Raw genomic sequence first — 7,249 nt, forward strand, 5'->3', positions numbered from 1 at the left:
TTGCTACTGCAAATATTGCTGCAGCAATTATCAAACATAGTGGTGTGGTGGCCACTTGTTCAGTGACTATTCAAATTTACACTGATGCTAAATGAGTGGTAGTTATGACTGGTCCTCATGCTTATTTTGGTCACAGTGACACACACACCCCAAGTTACAAGGTTGCCATTTGCAACCTTTTTTGTTGGCTCTGCACATGCAAATTCAATGGAGAAGCCTGCAGATAGTGGTCACATGACCTCCTCACTTAACAACTCATGGTAATTTGCTTAATGGCAGCACTCAGAAGCATTGGAATTTCTATGGCTAAGGAGCATGGTCATGTGACATCAAACTTTGTGACCACCTTGCTTAGGGATGGAAATCCCAGTCCCAATTGCCATTGTTCCGTGAGGAAAACTGTAACAATAAATGCTGCTAACATTTCTAGCTATTTTTTTCCATTTAGCCATAGAAATGTCAAATATTAACTTAATTCTGCAAATTCAATGAGTATCCAGAAACAGCATGTCTTGCAGCAAGACTTTTAAAGATGCTGCTGTTTGTTTGTTTAAACAAAATTCTACCACAGTGAGCTTACCAATAGGAAAGGCAAATGTGCTGTAAATAATTGGGCAGTGACAAACATGAGAAGAGATTGGTTGGGCCAAAGGGCTATCTAGGCCAGCATTTAGTACCTACAGTGCTTGCCAAATCTACAGAAGACTAGCACATATTCATGATTTTAAGACAATGATACTCTGCCATTGGGTAGCCTTAAAGGAACTATTATTTTCTGTCATCATTCTGCTATCACTATCAGGGATTAGAGAGACAATGTGTAGAATACTCAGAAATGGCTACATGCCAACCTTTATCACTATAAGTTGGCTAGATGGGTTAAGATCAAGAGCATAATACTATAGATAAGAACTCAAAATTAAGTCTTACTAAACTCAATGGGACTTTTCCTAAGGTTAGTCTGTCCTTAGCATCACTGTTGCACAAGAGAGAGGATTCTGACTCTCTGCTTTATCCCACTGCCTCCACATTGCTTTTCAACTTCCTCTGTGCACACATTCCTACAATTTTTATCAAAAATTGTATGTCTACTTACCACACAGCAAAGCAAATGCACTTAGAGCATGTTTTTTTTTTTAAAAAATACATGCTTATAAATACTCTAAACAAGTTATAATGCAGAAGTCAGAAATCAAACACTTATCTAAACTATTTTTAGGAATTTTTTCCTTTCTTCCCCCCCCCTTTTCTCCCTTTTTAAGTATTTGTAAATAACAATACAGTAGAGTTTTTGGTCCTAAGCTCAAAGATTTATAGTCTTCTTCAAATAACTTCATAAAATTCTTTCTGTTATGATCAATCTTCCATTAACGTTACACTGAGAATTAATTGTATAACTTTAGTGATTTTCACTGACCACTTATATCCACTTACATCTTCTAAATGTATATCTTTGTTTTAAATAAATAAAAGAAGAAAGAATAATTGTTTGTATAATGCAAATGAGTTCTTTTAGATCTATTTGAAAGGATACATATGTTAAAAATTAATGATAACAGCTAAATTAGAATCCATAAGGAAGATGAGATTGTTTATGAAAACATTCTGGGCCAACAAATTCTGCATCTACTGAAGAAAAAATAAGCATCCATTGAAGGAAAACTTGCTTTCAAGTAAAGTTGCAGTGGACTATACTTCAGGATTTTCTCCTCACAGAAAAAGAGAATCTCTCAGTTGTCTTGGAGACTTACTGGTTATTTTTCTTTTGCCTTTACTTCCTTTATTAGTAAGTCACCCATTCTTGAAGCAGGATAGGAAGAGGTTCACCTTTAAAAAATTGTAAACCTTTCAACTTTGGTATTGGAGAAGACTCTTGAGAATATGGTGGACAGTCAAGAAACAAACTGATGGATCATCTTACAAATCAATCCAGAAATCTCACCAGAGGCACAAATGACCAGACTCATATTATCCTATTTCAGACACATTATGTGATGATTTAACTCTCTGGAGAAAGCTCTAATGCTGACAAAAGTGGAAGGACAGAGAAGACAAGGATGACCAGCAGCAAGATAGATGGCCTCAGTTATAGTAGTGAGGAGTACATTGTTGGAAAATCTAAAAGACCAGGTGATGGATGCATTGTCATGGAGACAATGGAACTGAAAACAAATCGATGGCACATAATCAACCAATCAATCAATCCTGAAGGCTCTGAGCTGCTAACAGTCAAAAACATCTTCAAAAGAAGCTCTCCAACAATAAATTATCTGCCCAAAGCAATGATTTTTTAAAAAAAATCCCAACAGCCTTCTAAAGGACAAAGCAGGAGGAGGAATCCTGGAGGGAAAGCAGCCATTGCCATCTCATTCAAGACTTTTGGTAAAGGACTACCATCGATTTTCTTTGCTCTTTGCCCCCAGCAAGTGATATCTGCAAGTCGGATACAATGGCCCTAGTAAAGAACCGAATAAGCACTTTGGTGATGGAAGCAAGCGAAGAAATAGCAAATGGGTAGGTTGGAACAAGGTTGTGGAGCTGAAGTTCTATTGTATAAACATTCCAGGAAGCTATATTCAGCAAAATCCATAAATGGGACTTGCTCTTTTGCTATTCCCACTATAAATGAGCTACTTCGAATAAATCTCCTCGCCTTCCCATCGTCAACACATTTTTCTTACTCCTTTCTCAATAATTAATAGTTGTACATGAAAACATCACAAGAGCTTTCCTGCACGTATCTCTTATTGCCTTCTTGTTTCCCTCCATAGCCTTAGTTACCCTTTCACAATCCAAGTTCGATGGGACTCAACGAAATGATACACTTGCTTCAAAACATACAGGAGCAGAACTGCAGTGCCAGGATATAGGTTCTCTCAAATAAAGATGCCTTGTTTAGGATATTTGTACTTTTCTTGCATACATCATGACAGAGCTATTACACCTGACTAGCTTTGCAGGAGGGGCTGTCTGATCAAAAGCTTTTGCAAAATGTCACTAAAGTATTAAAACTCCAAAGGACAAGCTTGCTCATGGGAACATGAACCGAAATACGATACTCACTGTCTTCTGTGGCTTACTATTTTTTCCCCCGACTTCTTCTTTTAAAGAGAAACAAAAGTTAATTCCAACATGCTTGAAGAAGACCGGGAGATTAATATACAGCCCATAAAAATGCATCTCTGTGTTGCTGTAAACTGCCCGAAAGGCAGCCAATTGCTTAACTTTGTTAAATTGCACTTACCTGAACCATGAGCACAAAAAAGGAGGGGCAGTTTAATGACATCTAAGAACCTCATCACCACAGCCGGTCCTCCTGCTGGATGTTTTGGATGTTTATAGATAACCCACTTCCATCGAAAACACAAAAATAATTCTAAACCATAACAGCTGGCAGTCTAGTTGCAGGGAGAAGAGATTTAAGCCTTATCTTGCACCACTGTGAAGCTTTTTAGAGTACACTTCATTGATTTTCAGTCAGCTGTCAGAAGCTGCACGCAAGAATCCTACCAAAGAAAATAATCCCTGGGTCCTAAATTCTGCCTTGTTGGTTGGGCAATAACTGGGAGTCTTCTCAAAGCCCAAGTTAGGTGAATTCAAAGAACAACCTTAGGCAACAGTAATCAAATGGATGCTTGATTTCAATTTTCCTCTGTAGGCTAAAAAATAAAGGGTGACAAATCTAGATGGCCTGCAGATGGTGGGGGAAACCCCCCCCCCACACACACACACAGAGAGAGAGAGAGAGAGAGAGAGAGAGAGAGAGAGAGAGAGAGATTTTGTATATAGTACCTGCTGACATCTAACAATCCTCCAGATTTTTGCAGTCCATTTATGGAAGCCGTAGAGCAGCAGTTCTCAACCTGTTCAGCTTACTGACCCCTTCAAAAAGTTTCAGATTGTTCAACTCCCGAACATGTATTATATGAATATTATATAATTCAATAAATACTACTTTAACTAATAGTACTGTGAGTAATAATAATAAAATAACACCCCAGACTTAACAATTGTCGGTAAGAAAGACAAAGTCTGAATAGCGGATGTGGCAATACCTGGAGCAGAAGAGAAGAGAAAGAACTGGAGAAGATAAATAGAATTAGAATGACTGTGGCAAAAGAAAGCAAAGGTACTACCAATAGTCCTAGGCGCTTTGGATGCACCACTTGAATACCATTGGCATTGACAAATTCACCATCAGTCAATTGCAAAAGGCAGCTTTATTCAGGATAGCTGACATCCCGCGACAATACCTCTAACACCATCAAACATCAACAGCTGCTTATCTTAGATCTTTGGGAACGACTTGATAGATGGATAAAAATGCCAAATCCAGTTGGAAAATCTGTCTGACTGTGCAACAAACCAAAATTATAATCTGACTCTCCCAGATCACTAGGAAGAACTTGATAAGTGGATAAAAATGCCAAAAACAGTCTAAACATCTGGCTGATTGTGCATAATAATGTCAACTCAAGGCCACACTCACTGCAATGACCAGCCAACCCTGTCTCACAACTAGCCACCTACCTTCAGGAATAGGGACTGGTGTGGAGCTCTTCAAAGCCCCCAAATATTAAATGACCTCAAACAAACCTTACATCATTTATTGATCATCTATTGACACGTTCCCCCCCCCCCGCCATTTATTGACCCCTTAAATAGTCCCATCAACTGTTGAGGGTTGATATTGACCACTTTGGGGAATCCTGCCATAGAAGAAAATATTCGGAGCTATCTGCATTTGATGGCATTGAATAACCTCTAATGAGATCTTGTGGCGACCTCCTCGGAGAAAAAAGACAGGAGATTGGCATAATATAAATCTCCCCAAAGAGCTGAATTGCCAGGCCCTCAAGAGGATGTTTACAAGGAAGTCCTCAGAAGGGTCAATAGAATGCTCCTCCCTAGCGTTGGTTTATTATTTATTTATTTATTAAATTTATTTGCCGCCTACTATCAAAGCGACCCGGGGAGGGGGGGCTTATAGCATTTAAAATATTAAAATCCTAGCAGATATTTTTAAAACGATAAAAATAGAAATCATGATCACAAAATAAAATTAGAGATAAAAGATGGGGAGGGAGGGAACAAGAGGCAGGGGGGAAAGTGGGATTGCCTCTTAATTCATCCACCACCTCTAGGGTGATACTCCCCCATTGGGGCCCCTAGTCATCTGGCAGAGCCAGGTCTTCGGGCTCTTGTGGAAGATCAGAAGGATGGGACCCAATCTCAGCTCAGTTTCTAAATATGCCAGAACTTTTTTTGCTAGGTATAATGCCATAAAAGATTGAGAAACAAAGTATATTCTTGATTTTACATGTGATAACAGCGGCAAGAATTATATTCGCCCAACACTGGAAAAATGAGGAAATACCACCAGAGGAAGAAATAATTTAAAAGATACTAGAATGTGCGGAAATGGACAGGCTTACTCTGAGGTTGAAAGAAAAAGAAGAAACAGAATACTTTCAAACTTGGGACTTATTTTGCAAATGGCTGGAGAAAAGAATAAAGGATTAGGAGTAAAATTTGTATTAGTGAATGATAAACTCAGATAACACGTTTGTTGAATAAATACTACTGAATTGTATGAAGAAAAAATAATAAAAACTTTATAAAATAAATAAATAAATATGCCAGGTATTATCAGAGCATCATTGCCACAATTGAAGGAGAAATCTAGGAACTGGTTCCTAAAATTCAATTCAATTCAATTTCTTTTTTCCTTTTATTGGAATGTTATAAGGTCATCTTGACTTATAACCATTCAAAGTTACGATACTGAAAAAATGTTTCTTACAACCAGTTCTCACACGTACAACCAACCATCCCCACAATCACGTGATCAAAATTTAGTTGCTTGGCAACCAGCATGTATTTACAATAGTTGTATTGTCCTAGGGTCGCCACTTATGACCTTCCCACCCCACTTCCCAGCAAGCAGAGTCAATGGGGGAAGTTGGATTTGCTTAAAGACCTCATGATTCACTTAATAACCGCAGTGATTCTGTTAACCATGGCAAAAAAGGTTGTAAAATTGGGTGCGGCTCACTTAACAACTGCCTTGCTGAACAACAGAAATTCTGGTCTTAGCTGTGGTTGTAAGTCAAGGACTACCTGTAGATCTTAATATATTGTATTATTTCAATGCGGATTTCATTACAAATATATTAATTTTTTATTAAATGATATATGCTGCCCATCTCAGTGTTGCAGTGACTCTGGATGGCTTACAAAATGATATATATTTATGTAATTTGATTATAAATTATAACCTTTGATTATTTAGAAGCATATACTAGTGAAATAAGGAAAAATAAAAATATATCAATATTAATTTCATATAAAGATACCACAAGCATAAAGTTATTGAATTTTACAGTCAAAATTGAATATAACATTTTAAAAAAGGACAACTGCATTGCATATTAGACTAGTAATTATGTGACAATTGTTTTGGTCAGAAATGAATTAGTTAATATTAAGATCTCCGTTCTGTTATTACTTAGGGTATATATTTATTTTAGACATCAATTTTTAACATTTTCCAGATGAAAACAGGGATATAATGGTAACCTGTGTATAAATACTGGTATCACTCCCGATCCAATATATGAGCACCTGTTATATGCAATGCCTAAAGAGTAGATGTGTTTATATGATTAAAGATTTTTGAAGAAAAAACTGTCCCATATCATTGAACCCAGATTTGGCTCAGAATATTTGAACCAAAAGTTCAAAATCCATCTCAACAGCTGTATCCTGTTGGAAAAAAAAAAAGAATCTATGAAAAATGACATATTTCCTATGTGCACTTACACGCAGTGGCACAGAAAAATGAAATAAGCATTTACTCAATTTACTCATTGCAACTTTATATATATAAATTTCTCAGATGTCAACTTCACTGAGTTCAGCCAAATAGGACTTACCACGTGAGCCCAGAGGATTGTAGCTTTAAAACCCTCTGAGAAAAGTCTTTGCAAAAACAAACAGCATCCTCGGGAGACAAAAACAGCTTTAGGGACGGGGAAATAAGGACAGCTGGAGAATATGCAATAGCTGTCCAGATAAACATGGAACTGTTATATATCTGACTATAGTAATGTGAGAAATAGGAGAGAAAAGTCTACAAACTAGTAAATAAGAGCCTGATTGGGAAGCATACAAATATGTGGTAATATATAAACAAATATACAACTATGTAGTCAATAGGAGTCAAAAACGAAACAAAGACTAGGCCGGG

This window comes from Protobothrops mucrosquamatus, unplaced genomic scaffold (assembly GCF_001527695.2).
Source record: "Protobothrops mucrosquamatus isolate PMUCROS unplaced genomic scaffold, P.Mucros_1.0 scaffold2126, whole genome shotgun sequence".
NCBI classification, from domain to species: domain Eukaryota; kingdom Metazoa; phylum Chordata; class Lepidosauria; order Squamata; family Viperidae; genus Protobothrops; species Protobothrops mucrosquamatus.